The sequence below is a fragment of the Psammomys obesus genome, unplaced genomic scaffold, assembly GCF_907164565.1.
Source record: "Psammomys obesus unplaced genomic scaffold, mPsaObe1.curated_primary_1811, whole genome shotgun sequence".
Classification (NCBI taxonomy): domain Eukaryota; kingdom Metazoa; phylum Chordata; class Mammalia; order Rodentia; family Muridae; genus Psammomys; species Psammomys obesus.
Genome location: NW_026589732.1, coordinates 14,403,967 through 14,413,050, shown reverse-complemented (window position 1 = coordinate 14,413,050; position 9,084 = coordinate 14,403,967). Strand labels below are relative to the sequence as shown.

General features: G+C 46.6%; 1 protein-coding gene across 2 annotated transcripts in view; it reads left to right on the top strand.

Moving 5' to 3' along the window:
- The first annotated feature begins 673 nt into the window (after window positions 1–673).
- Lpar1 (lysophosphatidic acid receptor 1) overlaps window positions 674–9,084 on the top strand; it is a 121,293-nt gene continuing 112,882 nt past the window's right edge. The window contains exon 1 of one of the 2 annotated variants that reach the window (XM_055605407.1): window positions 674–714. The gene's annotated coding sequence lies outside the window, so the exon portion shown is untranslated. Of the gene's footprint in view, window positions 715–1,344; window positions 1,461–9,084 lie in introns of those variants that run through there. The other variant, XM_055605406.1, reaches the window with a different exon arrangement.

The window sequence follows — 9,084 nt, the reverse complement described above, 5'->3', positions numbered from 1 at the left end:
CTACAGCCCTGACTTTACTGCCATTCTACAACCCTAGATGTCCCTCAGGCTTTTCTCCGAGGCATCTGCTTCTGATGTGTGGAATTCTCAGCTGTGCTTTCAGCAGGGCATTCTGAGGCCTCCTGAAACCCTGCGCCTGGAGTGTGGAGCAGGTGGGTGGCATGACAAGGCTGGAGAGTCCCCTCTCTGCTCCTGTATGTACTACTGAGTGATGGTAAGGCGGCAGGCAGGCAGGGCTGCCACTCTGCAGAAAACAATTCCTAGGCTCTATTCCCGCCCACACCTCCAGGTGTGCTTTCCCCGCCCTTAATTACTCCTTGAAATCATAGTTTGCCCTGGCAAAGTTACACTAGGAGAGCGGAAGAGAAATTTATAATCATAGATCTAGGGGCACAAAGCCATACTCGCTTTGATTTGCAGTTGTAAAGACACAGAGACTCATACACCTTTTCAGCTGCAAAGCCAACCATTTCTTTTTTATGGACTGAAGTCCTGGGCCGTGCTGGTTGAAACTTCAGAAAAGTTGAGAAACTCAACTAGGAGGAGGCCATACACCAAGTCTCCCCCTCCCCACTCCTCAAGGCTCCGCGATGTTTTCTGGGCCTTTCCACGTGAGGAGGGAAAAGTCGAAAATACGTAGTGCAGGAAGTCTACCAAAGTTCTGAAAGAGGCCTGGCGCAGGGGTGAGCGCAGGAGGGGGCAGGGGTGACCGAGGTGGGTGTGTCTGATGTGGAGGGTCGCGGGGGGGGGGGGAGAGCTCCCCTCACCGCCCCCAGCCCCCCGCCCTGCAGCAGCGCGGGAAGTTCAGTGAATGACTGGGGGAGGGGACCCTAGGAGGCAGGGGCGCTGGGGGTGCCACGCAGGTAAGGAGAGCGGCTGCGGGAAGGCGCCTGGGAGTGCGGGGAGTTGCCGACTTGTGCTACGTGGATGGGGCAGAAAGCGCCAGAAGGCGGAGAGGCAAAGGAGGCTGGTACCCGCACCCTTTTCGCTTTTGCTTGCTCCCCGAACTCGGGAAGTCTGTACCGGGCTGCAGTGACGCCCCGGGAGTTGTGACTCTGGTCCTCTAGAGCAGCTCTGCGCTGGGTAGCCTCCCGGCCTTGCCCGGGTGAGGCTTGGGTTGGGCTGGCCCGGAGGCTGCGGGGACTGCGGAGCTGGACCTCGCCGGTAAAGACGCCGGCTTCTCGGTGTCCCCTGGCGCGGGTGGCGACGGCCCCGCCTCCCATCGGCGCGATCGGCTCGCGCTTTCCCACCACCCGCGGCTTTGTGGCCGTGCGCGTGAGCGCCTGTGAGTGCGCGCTCCCGCCCGGCCGCCCGCGGGCCCGGAGTGGATGGGTGTGCGCGCGTGTGTAAGGCCGCCTGCAGGAGGCGAGGCTGCCCTGGCCTCCCGCACCAGCCTGTGGAACCCAGCCCGGAGGGAAGTCGCCACAGCCGCCCGGGCGGCTCTCCTGCCCTTTGGCCAGGTCAGTGCGCCCTAAGAGCTGTCCGAGTGACACGTAGGTGGCCTCCGGTTAGTTACCTAGTAGGAGTTAGGGGCGTGAGAGGGCTGGTGAGGGGCGCTTCAAGTTCCTTGGCGCCGCGTCCCCGAGGACTTAGATGGCCCGGGTGTCCCTGCGTCCAAGGCTCAGCTCACTACTCACCAGTGACTTTGTCGTCCCTTGAGTCTAAGGAATTTAAACTTAAGTTTCCGTGAAGCCGCCCAGCCAGTACCGGGGGAAATGCAAGTCAGGGGAGGGACCTGGCTCTGCGTGGATGGGTTGATCGGCTGTTTGCTCCTGTAGGGAGAGTTTACTGTGGATAATTCTAAACTTTATGCTTGTTTTTCTTTGCTGCCATTTGGCCTTTGATGTGCGGCATTCAGGGCTTGTTGCTGCTTCCAGCCTGGAGCCCTAGATTGTCTCTTTTCTCAGTCCCTCTTTCTTCCTCTCCTCCCCTTTTCTTTCTTTCTTCCTTTCGCTTGCGTTCTTTCTTTTTGCTCTTTCTTTTCTTCCTATTTTTTTTTTAGTTGAAATCTACGGCGCTTTCCTCCATGTAGGTTTCCAGCGAGTACTGGCTTGTGAAAAGTTTCACTCTTAAGCTATACCCACCACCATAGGTACCTATTGCTAACTGCAAGTAGGAGAAGGTAGCTAGTTACTGAAGCAGGATCCTCTAGTCTTTCCTGCAGCACTGTTTGTCCTTTTGTGTAAGTGTCCTTTGCTCACCTAACATGAAGTCAGAGGTCTGGGTTTCAAAGTCTTAGAAAACGGAAGAACACATTCTCTTGTCAGATGGAATGAATACCAAGGAAAAGGAGTCAACATTAGGCTTAAGGCCGTGCGCGCCACAGTCAGCTGCATGAGCACACAGCTGTATTAGCATCCAGTTTCTGCCTTTGGTTCTCCAGATGGAACATCATGAATAATAACCACCAGGGCTCTAGGTATGCGAAAGCGGTATTTTTTAACTTAATTTAATTTTTCCTTTTCTTTGGGCTTAGTGTAAATTTGAGGAAAGAACTATAGAAAGAAAGGGAAGCGATTTGAGGCCGAAAGGCTGCAGAACTGCGCCTCCTCATCGGAGCCCCCCTGTACACAGCGTCCCCTAGCGGCGCAACCTGAGCCGATTCTAGGCTCCTGGTCTTGGTGTCCTCATCCGGAAAATGAATGGGTAGGATGACTTTTGCTGTTCTGTCCATCTTCCCATTAACTGGGAGCTGCTGGTGGGTGATTCCTCCATGATAGGATAGTTGGAGTTGAAGAGAAAGAATTAGTCTAGTGGGGGAAATGGGAGGGCAACAGAAAGAACATGGAATTAAAGGAGCCATCAGGAAGCCATCAGGTTGCTTGGAGGGAAGGATCTAAAGCTGGAGTTGGTTTTCTCTAGTGCTTTTCTTTCTTTGCCCACGAGGGGACTAGCAATATTTTCTTCTGCATCCTTTTTATTACAAACGAGGGAGGCTGCTTAAAACTGACATCAGGTTTAAGTGGCCCTTGCAGTCTGACCTCTTCTAGGCATCACCCTCCTGCCCATCTTGCCCTTTGCATCCTCAGCGCAGGGGAGCTGCTGCCGACATCCAAAGCTCAGCGTTACCGTAAATGAAGGGGAAGAAATCACAGAAGTGGAAATTTAAGTGGCAGCGTTTCAGAGACTTCTGTTTTCATTCAATGTATTCTCCCGAATGTAATTGATTTTGTTTTTCAGATTGTATCTTAGAAGTCGGCTTTTACAGAATCTGTTGTTTGACCTAGTGGGGCATTCTGGGGAAGAATAAATCCTAGACTCCGAGTCTTTGAGTACACGATTTAACGTTTAGCCTGAAAATTGTGATTTTTAGGAAAAAAAAAAAAGATCACTTCAGATGCTTGGTATGAAAACTTGTACTCTGAACAGTTTGCACCATGCTGATGTAGCTGGGAAGGTACAACTGTTAGACTAATAATGTCTTTAGAAGTTTAGTTTAAGGTCAAATTTTTAATGTCTGTGCTTAAGGTTTGGCCTCAGTCTCTCCCTCCTTTGTGCCTTCCTTCTCTTCATTCCTCCTTGTTCTATCTCCCCCTCTTCCCTCCCTCCTCCTCCGTTTCTTCTTCCTTGCAGCCCTACCCCCTCTCTCTTTGCCTCGCTTCATCCCCTTCTCCCTTTCTCCTTGCCTTCCTCCTTCCTCTCTACCCTCTTTTTTTTTTTTTTACTTCCCTTTCCCTCACATTCCTTTCTTTCTTCTTTCCTCCCTCTCAAGGATGATACCTTCCTTGGTATCATCATGCCTACACATGAGGGACATGATCTACTTTCAAGATGAAGGATGATGTCATAAAAACTGACATGTAAGTCAGTTCTGGATTTGCCGACTAAGTCAGCATCTTCTATCTGGTTTCTTACTCATTGCAAAGAATGATAATTCCAAAGCCTCTATTGTGTTAGTATTTATATATCTGTTAGGGATGTGTTAGAATGTTGGGAGAAGATTTTATTTCAACAAACAGCCACTGAGTTCTTGTAACAGATATGAAGAAGATGAGAAGAAAGTTCTGAAAAAAGCTGAAGTGCAGAAGGTGGAAAATACAGATATCTGTGGTTTAGATAGTGAAGAGTGTATGTGTGTTATATTGCTTCACTATGTGGTGACGGAGAAGTCTTGAGAACCTTGGTAGGCTGGGGAGCAGAACCTGAAATTCCATCTGTGTTGGGGAGACAAACAGCTTGAAGAATAGTGTGTGACTTAAAGGATCAGTGGGGACAGTGAGGACCTATCAGCAGTGGTTGTAGTCAGGGACCTTGGTAATGAAGAAGGCCTGGATGTCACTTTAAGGAGTTATGGCTCAGCATTATTTACACCCAAGATGGATGAAGACCCCAAGTCATAGCCCTAAGCAGAGGGAGGGGAAATGTTTGAGGAATGATTGAATGTGTGTTCTCTTTCCTTTCTGTTGTCAACCCTGGGCTAGTAGGTTATGAGGCACCATTGCCAGCGTACTTAATGTTGGTATACAAATCTTCTAGAACAATCTGTGTGTCATTTCTTTCCTCTCACCCCCTCCAAATGAATGATAGCTTCCTTTTGGGAAACTTAATTTGGTAAAAATGGATGAGGCTCATGGGTGACACAGGGCCTTGTGGTGCCTTTTGAGTGTGTGTGTTAAAGTTACTCTGTAGACACAATTCTGGCCATGGGGATTCTTTCCTTTTCTGTTTGGGGGAAGCTTGCTGGCTAACGCTAACTTAAACACAGCTCTTCTCCACACTGGCTTTCTTGACCCTGTTTATATCTTGCGTAGTATCCTAACCACAGAGTGCAATATGTGTAGTACAGACCAGACAGGATTATTGTTAGAGCAGGAATAGGGTTAAGGCCTCTTTTAAAGGACTCGGGGTATGGGGTGTAAAGCCCTAAGAATCCTCTATGGAGTTTAACTTCCAATACAAGGTCCTTGCTCAGTCTTGTAAGGTAATATGTATAGATTGTACTTTTTCATCTCTGAAGGAGTTAGCTCGTTCTATCTCAGGAGGGAATTAATCCTGGCGGAATTCCTTTAGGAGAGTGCAGGACCCCTCTCCTGCCCTCTGCCTTTGTGTCCCTGGTGAGAATGGATGAGTTTTCAGCTGCCTGTCAAGCTGATTTGGGCAAAGACTTTGAATTACCCTTGGGTTTAGAGAAGCCCGGCTGCTAAGGAGAGAGATCATTAAAACAGATATGGTTAGCATTTTATTATCTTCTGACTAGAATTTAAATGCATAAACTTCTACATTGCTTTTAATTAATTTATTTACTTATTCTCTTAATCTTCTACAAAGAATGGGGATTGAGGTTTTGGCATAGTTTAAAAAAAAATCACCAGTTAATTAATATGGAGAAGCCCAAGGCTGACGTGCTTTATTTGAGGGTTTCTCAAAAGGTAACTTTAGTGTGCGGTGGATTGTATTGAACTTTCTTGGCTCTTTGTCTCAGGAAGTTAGTGTGATTTCAGTATAGCATTTGTTCTTATACAGCTTGCTAGCACAGGGCCAAGGGAACTGTGTTAATACCTGGACATTCTCTTCTGCCACCCCCCAAGAACTATGGAAACTTTAACCCTGAAGTTCACATAAAAGTCAGGGCTTTTTTTTTTTTTTTCCTTCCCTTCTGAAAATGAAAGGGAACTATTTTAATGCATCCTTGGATTTAGGTTATAATTTATTTTCTTTTTGTGGTACTGCTTTAAAAAAGTAATGACAGGGGAGTCTCTTAACTTTAGTCCAGTGCTAAAACAAACATGTATGAGCCTGAGTGGGGTAGGTTGCGGTGTGCTTGTGATAGCACAGGAATAAAGGAAAATGCTTTCAAAGTCAGTCTCTTCTTCTAAAGAAGGAGAAAGCTTGGCTGGTGACATTTGGCTTTGGATTTCTGCGTAGGTTGTAACTGTCACTTAAAGGGCGTTTTGTCTGTTGTGGACATTCTCTGTGCCCATGGCTCCAGAGATGCCAGTCTCGCGGGGGAGGAGGGTGACTGGGATCCATTCTCTTCAGTAAGTTTGCTACCCTCCCTTTCATTTATGCCAGTTCTTCTCCTTTTCTTCCTTTTGTAACAGGATCTTACACTGTAGCCCAAGCTAGCCCAAACTCTAAAACCCAGCCTGACCTCTGACACAGCAAACCATTCCTGCCTCAACATCCCTACTGTTTGGACGAACTACCACCATACCTGAATTTCCTCTCTCTCTCTCTCTCTCTCTCTCTCTCTCTCTCTCTCTTTCTCTCTCTCTCTCTCTCTCTCGTCTAAATTTGAAACAATGGACTAGTCTTCCTGGTACACTCAAGTTTCTTTCCCTGTGTCCCAGTGATTCTCAAAACTCTTCAGTGAATTGCTGTCCCAATAACGGATAGTTAGTCCTGGCTCTTTGGTAAGACAAAGGGCTTTGCTTTTTACATCTGTGAAACAGGAACACATGCTGCTAGTATCTCCTTCCCAAGTGGAGTTTCTATTCTCATGGGCCCTTCATTTAATTTCGAAAATGGCTCATTCATTCATTCATTCATTTATTCATTCATTCACTTATGATCAGTAGGTTTTTGGTAAATGTTCACCTACACTTGGGGACAGTTGGAAACAAGCCATGTAAGGCCTCTTCTGTGATGGAGATGGAATTCCAGCATAATCTCTCTCTCCCTCTCTCTCTCTCTCTCTCTCTCTCTCTCTCTCTCACACACACACACACACATACCCCAGGATCTCACTGTGTAGCTTAGGCTTGCCCTTAACCTTCAGTCTCTTCCTGTCTCTGCTTCCTTAGGGGTGGGATCCCAGCCACACAACCTCTATGCCTTCTTCTACTTCCTGTCATATTGTGTGACAGATGGAAGTTTTTTTGAAACACCTTCAAATGCAGAGGTACAACTTTCGAGTTATTCTTCCATTTTAGCACCTTCTTCCAAGTCCTCTCGGTGTTTCCCTGCAGTGAAGAAGTTGGAGCCTGGTATCCAGGTCTTCATTTTATAAACTTAAAACAGTTCACCAAGATTTACCCGAGAGTTGTAAAAATGTGGAGCCAGACACAGCCGTGTCTTGTCTGCAGCCTTGGCTTGCTTCCATTTCCATTTGGATATTTCTACTTTTGACTCAACTTGTACGTTTCTTTATGGCTGTCTTCCTAGAAAATTGAGAGTCTGGTGTTTAATTTTTAAGGTCTTATTGAGATCACTTAAGGTTGCAAACACTATAGAAAGCGTCTGGCCAGAAGGGTGGTGTTGTATTCACATGTGAAAGTAGGTGGTTTTTGTAGTTATCCAAACAGTACACATATTTCTTAAGTAAAAACTGAGACTGCTGTCACTTCGGCTACCTATCTGAGGTGACAAAGTTGTCATCAATTTGTTCTAAAAACTTTCCATTCTTGGCCTTTGATTGCCCAAGCTTACTATACTGCATATGCTTGTCTGCACACATGGGCATTTTGTTATATATTTGTGTGTAGTCATGCCAGCATGTTTCTGTTTGTCTGTGTTCCCCCTTGTCTTAGCCAGGCTGTACCAGAAGTTGCCATCAAAGGTGACAAGCAGAATCCAGAAGAGCCTGCATGGGTCTTCATGAATATAGCCTGACTTCATTCAGTAGAGAGTTCTTGTCAGTGATTCGACTGACTGCTATGAAGGGGGAAACAGAAAACCATTTCCAGCTGTGTGACAGTCAAGATGAATAATGCCATTGCAGGGCGTGTTCTTTCCATAAGGGCTCTGCTGCCTCCAGGTCTCAGGCAAAAGGAGGAGGGGCATTTGGGAGCACATGCTAGGCATCTGTGAGCCTTTTGTTAGGTAGCAAAAGAGGCACCAGTGAAGGCCTGGAACCACATGTGGACCAGAGGAGACAGGTGGAGTTATTCATTACAGTCAGGTTTCACTGTAGCAGCATTAAACAAAGGCTTCCTCCCCCACCTCCTTAGAACTCTAATCAGGGGATGATGATAAGGGTAGTGTGTTCTCATAATGAAGGAACACAGCTCAGCTAAAGCAGGGTTGCCTTTTATCAAGGGGATGCTTGCCTCATTGAACTATGATTTGTTGGAAAAAGGATTATTATCATGTGAAGAAAATGAAGCATTCATTCTGCCCTGCCTTTTACTGCAGCTCCAGAGAGAAGCCCTTGCCTTCCTTGCTGAGTAGACACAGACAAAAAGGTTCAAAGGCCAGGGCAGGCTGACTGACTTTTCCAGATTCCACAGCATCTGCTTCCTAGTCATTTTTATTTGCGAGCCTGTCCATTAACTTACGTGCATCTGATATCTTAGAGTATTCTGGGCCCTCATGCATGGCTGAGAACACTTAGAAAGAAAAACTAAACAGCAGCCAAAAAAGCACGGGTCTTGCTCTCAATTAGATTATAAACATGGAAAGACATAGTCAAAGATGACTCAGATCAGGCAGCCAGTGATAAATACTCCAAACCAAAGTTTACACAGAATTCTCTGCACACTTCTGAGGGTGGAGGGAGCTCTGTCTGCCTTGGAGTAATTGATTGGCATGGCAGCTGGGTGCTGGAGTCAGGCCCATACCTAAGAGTCAGAAGGAAGGCCCAGGAGGAATGCATGTGAGTGACAGGCTTGGGGAAGATGGCCTGGATTATGTGGCTTTTGCAAATAGTGTTAGTGTGCATGAGGCTGATCTTGAACTGAACTCAAATGGTCACTCTGTTGCCATTAACAGATGAGGTGACAGGGTATGAGATAGTTGGAGTGAGGTTTGTTAGTTCTAGACCTGTCTAAAACTACACAGGCAGAGAGGTGTTCTCTTAGCTGGAAATCCGAGTTGGAAGCTTACTTTAGAAGAGAGCTTGCAGTGTTTAGGGATACTTACAATACACCTAGCAACACTGTATGTAAGAGCCATTGAAATGTATGTGGGGAGCTAGTGAAAACTTTCAAAGTGAAAGGATATACTCAAGGCTGACATGTGGCTCAGTTGGTAAAGTGCTTGCCTGCCCTGGGTTTGATTCCTGGAACTGCATAAACTTAGGTGTGGTGGTGATGTATGATGTAGGAGAATTTCCGAGAATTCAGGGTCATCTTGGCTTACACAGGATTGTCAAAAAAAAAAAGAAAGAAAGAAAGAAAGAAAGAAAGAAAGAAAGAAAGAAAGAAA